This window comes from Rousettus aegyptiacus, unplaced genomic scaffold (genome assembly GCF_014176215.1).
Source record: "Rousettus aegyptiacus isolate mRouAeg1 unplaced genomic scaffold, mRouAeg1.p scaffold_m13_p_5, whole genome shotgun sequence".
NCBI lineage: Eukaryota > Metazoa > Chordata > Mammalia > Chiroptera > Pteropodidae > Rousettus > Rousettus aegyptiacus.
In genome coordinates this window covers 81,263,479-81,272,209 of record NW_023416308.1, presented here as the reverse complement: position 1 = coordinate 81,272,209, position 8,731 = coordinate 81,263,479, and positions in this window count along the sequence as shown.

Genomic DNA, 8,731 nt, shown 5'->3' with positions numbered 1-8,731 from the left:
TGACTGCAACCATATACTAAGCCTTAGTATGAGGTACAGAGATTCCTCCCACTTTATTCTTCTCTTTGAAAATGATTTTACATATTCTAGGGCATGCTCTTTAATAATACAAGCATTTAGTGCTACACATTTCCCACTCAGCACTCCTTTACCTGAATTTCACATGATTTGATATATTCCCCTTTATTTTCATTCTGTTCTACATTCTTTTTAAATACTAGGGTTTCAAGTTTTCTCTTTATTATCTACTTTCTGAATAGAGACCTTCCTTTGGTCATTTGTTAGAAACTAATTCTCTTTCCTTTGTCTAAAATGTCTTTATGTCCTTTTCATTCCTGAAGGCTATTTTTCTCAGATGTAGAATTACAGTTGACAATTCTCTGATTTTAGTACTTGAAAAATATTGTGCCACTTCCTTCTGGTCTTATGGTTTCATATGAGAAACATGTTGTCTTTCATATTGTTTTATCCAATGAGTAATGTGCCCTTTCTCCCTGAATACATTCAAGATTTTCTTGTTCTGTTTTTAATTTTCAGAACTTTAATTACATGTGTCTAGGTATCTTTTTCTTGGGGCTTATCCTGTTTGAGGTTTGCTCAGCTTTCTGCATTGGAAGCTCCATATCTTCTCCAAATTTGCGAAGTTTTCAGTCTTAATTTCCTTAAATACTTATTCAGTCCCCCTTTTCTTCTTTTCTTCATCTGGGATTCCAAAAATGTAAATGTTATCTTGCTTTTTTTGTCTCGCAGATCCATGTAGCTCTATTCATTTTCTGAGGCATATTCTTTTGTTTAGAACAAGTATTTCCGTTCATTTATTCCAGTTTACTAACTCTATCCTTTGTCATTTTGCTCTATTATTGAGCCCATATAAAAAGCTGTTTTATTTTATACTTCAGTAATTGTATTTCTTAGTTCTATCGTTTTTACTTATTTTTTATAACTTCTATTGGCTGAAATTTCCTATGTTTTTCATTTGTGTCAAGAAAATTAATGATTGCTTGATGAAGCATTTGTTTGATGGCTGCCTTAAAATCCTCGTCAGATGATTTCAATAAGTGATTCCTCTTGGTGCCGACATGTATTTTCTTTTCTCAATGAAGGTGTAATTTTTCTGGTGCTTGGTATGACGAGTGATTTTTAATTGCATCATAGACATTAAGGATACTATAAGACTCTGGATCATATTCAATCTTTTTTAGAACAAAGTTCCCCTGTTGAGGTGTTGCTGCAACCACCATTGAGTGTGTATGTTCAGCTTCCTGATGGGCACTACTGACACAACTCTGGCAAAAATGGAGTGCTGACTCACACTGCCTACTTGCAGACGAGTGAGACAGAATTTCAGCTTCCCTCACTACCCTGTTGTTTCCTCCTCAGTGACAGAGTGACACTGACTCCCTGCTTCCAAGTAAGCTCAGCTCCTTATTGGGCCCCACTGCAACTAGGGAAGAGGGAAGTAGAGAGCTGGTTCACACTGCTTTATTGTTATAGGGTTAAGGTGGAAGCTCAGCTCCTTACAGGGTCCCCCCCCCCCACACACACACACTCTAACAAATGTAGCTTTGGAAAGAGCAGAGTCTCATTAGCTCCACTTCTCTCCCTCATTATCTCATTGCTACCAGATGACAGTGGAAGATCATTTCCCCACTGGATTCCACTGACACTACCGTGGCAGGGGAACTGGAAGGTGGACAGGGTGAAGATCAGCTCCCTGCTTGGCCTCACTAAAATCTGGGAGTGGAGGACTGGTGCAATCTCTCCATTGGTGTTAGTGTTGAGTGGGGAAGATATTGTCAAAGTGTTTCCTGTTCTATTAAGGCCACCTTTGGCCCAGTTTATTGACTTGGAAATCAGGCTTTTCTTAGAACTCTTCGTCTCTCTGACACTTACAGTTTGGAAGCTTGTGTAGAACACGGTCCTGAATATATGGAAACAATAAGAAACCCAGGGACTCACTGATACGTTCCTTCTCAGGTCACTCAGTTGCTAAAAGTCTGCCTTTCTCTTTCCCCTTCAAACTTTTTCTATTGTTGTTTGTGGTGTTACATCTAGGAGGTTTTTTTTTTTCTTCTTTTTTAATAATAAGAGGGAGGACCTTAAAAGAATGGAGCTACTTCATCTTCAATGGAGTAAGAGGTCTATGCTTCAAACATTTAGAGATACTTATTTACCCCCTTATTTATTTTGGGCCAGACTGTTCTCCTAATACAAGTTTTCCTGATGTATCCAATGTAGAAGCCTCTGTACTTACTCTGAAGAGTAAGAGTTGGCTAAAAAAAATATATGTCTGAGAGAAGTAAAGTCTTCTAGTGTTGGGAGCCGTTCTGTTAGGAGCTGGGGCAGCATTGCAAGATAAGGAAGTTGGCCTTGACCGGCCGGCCAGAGAGTCCGGGAACAGGGAGTCTCTGGTACAGGGAGGTGGGCTGCTAGAGGTTATGGTAACACGCTGACTTGAACAAAGAGTGTATTGTGGCCAAGCAGTGGTTATGTAAGTCCTCTGTATATGAGCTGAGAAAAAATAAAGCTCAGGGTCGAGTCTTTGAGCTCGTCCCTCTCGACCCCATCTTTTGTATATGTCTCTTTTTTTCTTATCCCGTCCGTCACTCAGAAGGCCCTGGCTCGAAGGTCGCCTGGCTCCGACTTCTAGGGTTGAAGTACAGTTAACACAAGCACAAGGGCATAACTGTCGTGAGCATGAGTTTGTGTAATGGCCTGTCACTACAGTAGCAACATCTGACACAAACATTCTATCTGTCACATGGTTGAGACACATCAATAGCTTCGCTTAACTTTTCCACATAATTACACGCTATCCCATTTAAATCTTATCACCAGCCTTTGAGATAGGAGTTATTAACCTCATTTTAAAGTTCATGAAATTGGGTCTCAAAGAGGTTAAACAATGTTCCTGACTTCATACACCTCAAACTGAACCCAGGTCTCCTGGTTACAAAGGTCACGCCAAGAGTTTGCAAAATATTTAAATGACGGACAATATTCCCCCAAGCATACATGAATAAACGATTTTTAGAAACATAATAAAATTATATAAAAAACAAAAAAAAATAAACCCATTTTTTATTATTAGAATCGACACACTTAAAATTACTCTCTCAAACTGCAATAAAAGTATATAAATATATATATGGTTATCCTTATAGTGTCATGCAATAATAAATGATTTGCATACAACCACCAGTCCATGGTCTACATTTTTACATGTAGTAGACTATACTTTGTTTCTGCTTACCTACTCAGATTACAACATGGCTCTCTCCCCACCACCTGAAGTCCTCAGCTGAAGGAATTGTTTTTTTTCTAGAGATGAAATTAGAGTGCTGGCTGCAATTACTCATGTCCCTCTGTCCACTGAATGTTCTATACCAACAGGCCTTTTTCAGCATCTCTGGACAAAGCTTCCACCAAAATCCTTAAAAATATACCTGTCACAATCACCTAACTTTCTAATTATGCTACCTTCCCTGACCAGCTCCTTAGATGCAGAGTTAATTACACTTTCTCCTATATTTCTGAAGCAGCTTTGAAATGCTTTCATTGTACTACTGATGAGACTGTGTGAAACCTGGGCTGAAGTTTGCTTTGTTGTATGTTTTGGGGAACAAGGACTCAATTTAGTTTGGTTAATGGGTTGAAAAATATCAGTGCTTAAATGAACTATGGGTTTACCCTCAACTTCTCATGGCTTATGAAGTAATGGCCACTGCCACTGTTCAAAAGGTCCAGTAAGTCAATGTAATGTTAAAGGATTGAACAGGATACAGATCAACTGTCAAACATCTTCCTGAAGATTTGGGGCCAGCTCCTTCTTATTCTCATGTTGCAACTCACTCTGCTTCTTGATAACAATGTAAGTACTTTTGAATAGGACTGTGAAGTGAGGAGGCTTATATATTGTAGGAAAATATTTTGATGTTTTAGGTTGAAAGATATATTCTTATATAAGGTCAGACAATCCTGGAAGGAGCATGGGACGTATTAACAGTAAAAGAAATTAAGGAGTTCAGCCCTGAGTAGAATTTGCAGAGCAATAATGGTTGTGAATAGCAAATTGAATCAGTTTGAAATGCTTCTCCTTAACAGAATTTGTCAAAAAGGGCTGAATGGATGATGGATCCCAATGGTAACACTCAGAGACATGTAAAGGAAGTTGGGGTAGATAATGCACTTACTATTGCCTGCTGCCTCAATGGAATACAGGTTCTTAAATTCCTCAACAGAATTTCTTGGATTGTTATTTTGAGGGGCAGGGAAAAGAAAGAGTTCCAAGACACTTGAATAGGGGATTATACTGTGTATACTGAATTCCAGAAAGAACTGCTTAATTCTTTTCTATAGCTATATAGTCGCTAAGTTAAAATAATATTTTCCTTATTATTCCTACTTTCAAATCTAATGCTCCTTTTCTTTTTTATAATTTTTATTTATCAGAAAATATTATATTCATTTTACATGTACGACGTGGTGATTAGACATTTATGTAACTTGCAAAGTGATCACCTCAATAAGTCTAGTACCCAATTGAAACCATAGTTATTACAGTATTATTGACTATATTCCTTATGCTATATTTACATCCCCATGACTGTTTTGTAACTATCAATCAGTACTTCTTAATCCCTTAACTTCTTCCAAATCCTTGAACCCCTATCCCATCTTGCAACCATCAAAATATTCTCTTTATCTGAGTTTGTTTCTCTTTTGTTTGTTTGCTAATTTTGTTCTTTAGATTCCACATGTAAATGGCATTTGTCATTCTCTGTTTGACTTATGCCACTCAGTGCAATACCCTCTAGGTCCAACCATGTTGTTGCAGCTGGCAAGATTTCATTCTATTTTATGTTTGAGCAATATTCCATTGTACATATGTACCACCTCTTATTCATCTTTTCATCCACTGATGGACACCCAGGTTGCCTTCATATCTCAGCTATTGTAAACAATGCTGCAATGAACATATAGATTCACAGGTCCCTTCAAAGTAGTTTTTTGAGTTTCTTCAAATTAATACCCAGAACTAGAATTACTGTGTTTTTCTTTGTCTCTAGTTATGTCTTTGTTTTAAAGTTTATTAAAACAAAGTATAAGTATTACTATCCTAGCTTTTTAGTGTTTCCATATTCATAAAATATCTTTTTCGACCCTTTACTTTCAGTTTGTATCTTTCAATCTGAAGTTAGTCTCTTGTAGGCAGCATATGTAAGAGTCTTGCTTTCTTATCCATTCAGCCATCCTATTTTTTGACTGCAGTATTTAATACATTTATATTTAAAGTAATTAGTGAGAGATATCTAGTTATTGCATTTTTTATTCATATTCTTGATCTTTTTTTTCCTTTTTTCCCTCTAACATTTCTTGTAATACTGGTTTGGTGTTGATGAATTCCTTTAGGTTTTTCTTGACTGGGAAGCTTTTTATCTGTTCTTCGATTCTAAATGACAGCTTTGCTGGGTAGAGAATTCTTGGCTGTAGATACTCTCTTTTCATTATTTTGAATATTTACTGCCAATGTAAGTAAAGTTCCTCTGGCCTGCAAAGTTTCTGTTGAGAAATCAGCTGGCCTGCAAAGTTTCTGTTGAGAAATCAGCTGACAGTCTTATTGGAAGCTCCTCTGAGCATAACTAACTGCTTTTCTCTTGCTGCTTTTAAGATTCTCTTTGTCTTTAACTCTTGGCATTTTCATTATGATATGTCTTGGCGTGTTCCTCTTTGGGTTCTCTTGTTTGGGACTCTGTGCACTCATGGACTTCTATGTCTTTTTCCTTCATCAGGTTAGGGAGGTTTTTCATCATTATTTCTTAAACAGGTTTTCAATTTCTTTCTCTATCTTCTCCTTCTGGTATCCCTATGATACAAATATTGGTATGCCTGATGTTGTCTCAAAGTTCCCTTAAACTTTCCTCATTCTTTGGATTCTTTTTTCTTATTGTTGTTCTGATTGGGTGCTTTCTATTACCTTCTCTTCTAAATCGCTGATGCAGTCCTCTGCTTCATCTAATATACTGTTGATTCCCTCTAATGTATTCTTCATTTCAGTTATTGTATTCTTCATTTCTGATTGGTTCATTTTATGTTTCCTATCTCCATTTTTACATTTTCTATTTTTCTGGTAAGGTTCTCATTGAGTTAATCTATTTCTCCCCTAAGTTCATTGAGCATACTTATAACCAGTATTTTGAACTCTGCATCTGATAGATTGTTTGTCTCCATTTTGTTCAGTTCTTTTGCTGGAGCTTTGTTCCTGTACTTTCATCTGGAATGTATTTCTTTGTCTCCCAATTAAGGCTGCCTCCCTGTGCTTGTTTCTATGCATTAGGTAGGGCTTCTTTGTCTCCCTGCCTAATTTTCAGGATACAAAATCAATAGCCAGAGACCTGTCACATTTCTCTGCACCAACAAGAAACTATCAGAAGGAGGAATTAAAATAATCCCATTTACAGCTGCATCAAAAAGTATAAAATACTTAGGAATAAATTAAAACAGTGAAATACTTGAACCCCGAATACTGTAAGACACTGATGACATTGAAGAGGATACAAATAAATGGAAGGATATATCATGCTCGTCAATTGGAAGGATTAATATTGTTCAAACATCCTTACCACCCAAAGCGATATACAGATTCAGTGCTATTCCTCCAAAATAGCAATGGCCTTCCTCTCAGAACTAGAAGAACTAATCCTAAAATTTACGTGGAACCACAAAAGGCCCTGAATAGCTAAGGAAACCTCAAGAAAGAAAGAAAGAATGAGGTATCATACTCCCTAATTTCAAACTACACGACAAAACTACAATCATCGAAATAGTACAGTAATGCCATAAAAACAGATATATATCTATATATAGATATCTCAATGTAATAAAATAGCCCAAATTGCCCAGAATATCTCAATGTAATAAAATAGCCCAGAAAGAAACCCACACTTATATGGTCTATCAATCTGACAAAGGAGAGAGGAATATACAATGTATACTGTAAAGAGACGGTAAAGACAGCCTCTTTGATAAGAGATGCTGGGAAAATGGGACAGACACATGCAAAAAAATGAATAAATAAACCAACTTCTTATAGTATGTACAAAAATAAATTCCAAGTGGATTACAGACTTAAATTTAAGACCTGAAACCACAAAACTCCTGGAATAAAACACAGGCTGTAAACTCATTAGCATTAGTCTTACCAACATCTTTCTGGATATGTCTCTATGGGCAAAGGCAACAAAAGAAACAAAAGAAACATGGGACTCCATCAAACTAAAAAGCTCTACCCAGCGAAGAGACCATCCACAAAATGAAAGACAACCTGCCAACTGGGAGAAGACAGTCACGAATTACACATCTATTATGGGGTTAACTCCCAAAGTATAGAAAGAACACATAGCACTTAAGAGCAGAGAAACAAACAAGTTTAAAAGGGGCAGAGGACCTGAACAGACATTTGTCCAAAGAGGACATACAGATGGCCGACAGACATATGAAAAGATGCTCAAGGTCACCAATGAGACCAATGCAAATTAAAACCACAATGAGATATCATCTCACACCTGTCAGAAGGCTATCATCTATAAATCAACAAACAGCAAGTGTTGGCTTGGATGCAGAGAAAAGGGAACCCTCATGTTTCGTTGCTGGAAATGTAAATTGCTGCAGCCACTCAGGAAAATAGGTTGGAGGCTCCTTAAACAACTGAAAATAGAACTATCTTATGATCAGGCAATTCTACTTCTAGGTATTTATCCAAAGACATCCAAAACACTAATGCAAAAAGATATATGCACCCTTATGTTCACTGCAGCACTATCTATAATAGCCAAGACATGGAAGCAACCACAGTGGAAGTGTTTAAACAACTGGATAAAGATGACATGGAACATATGTACAATGGAATACTATTTGGCCATAAAATAGAACAAAATTTCACCATTTGCAACAACATGAGTGGATCTGGAGAGTATTATGCTAAATGGAATAAGTCAGACTGAGAAAGACAAATACTACATATGAGCTCACTTATTCTATGTCGGATCTAAAGAACAAAATAAATGAACAAAACAAGAAACAGACTCATAGATAACAGAGAACCAACTGATGGTTGCCAGAGAAGAAGGGGGCTCGGGGAATCCAGGTGAAAAAGGTGAAGGGATTAAGAAATACAAAGTGCTAATTCCAAAGTAATCATGGAGACATAAAGTTGACCTTAGAGAATACAGTCCATAATACTGTAACAACTATGTATAGTGCCAGCTGGGTACCAGACACATCATGGGAATGATTGCATAAATTTTATAAATGTCTAATTACTATGTTGTACATATAAAACTAATAGAAAAGAACACTGAATGTCAACTGTCATTTTTAAAAATAAGTTGGGGAGGAAAAAGAAAACAAGGGGATTATAATTCTTAACAAAAGAAACAAGACACGCGGCCTACTGGAAACTCAAGTCAGATTAGAAGACATGCATGGATGGAAAGTAAAGGGATGGAAAAAGGTATTTCATGAAAAGGGAAACAAAACAGCAGGGGTAGCAATATTTACATCGACAAAATAGACATTCAAACAAAGGCATTAAGAGACAAAAAAAAAAAAAGACATTGCATAATGATAAAGGGATCACACCAAAAAGATATCACCCTTGTAAACACTGAAGCACCCAACGTAGGAGGACCTAAATACAGCTACTATTGACCGACATACAGGGAGAGAGCAA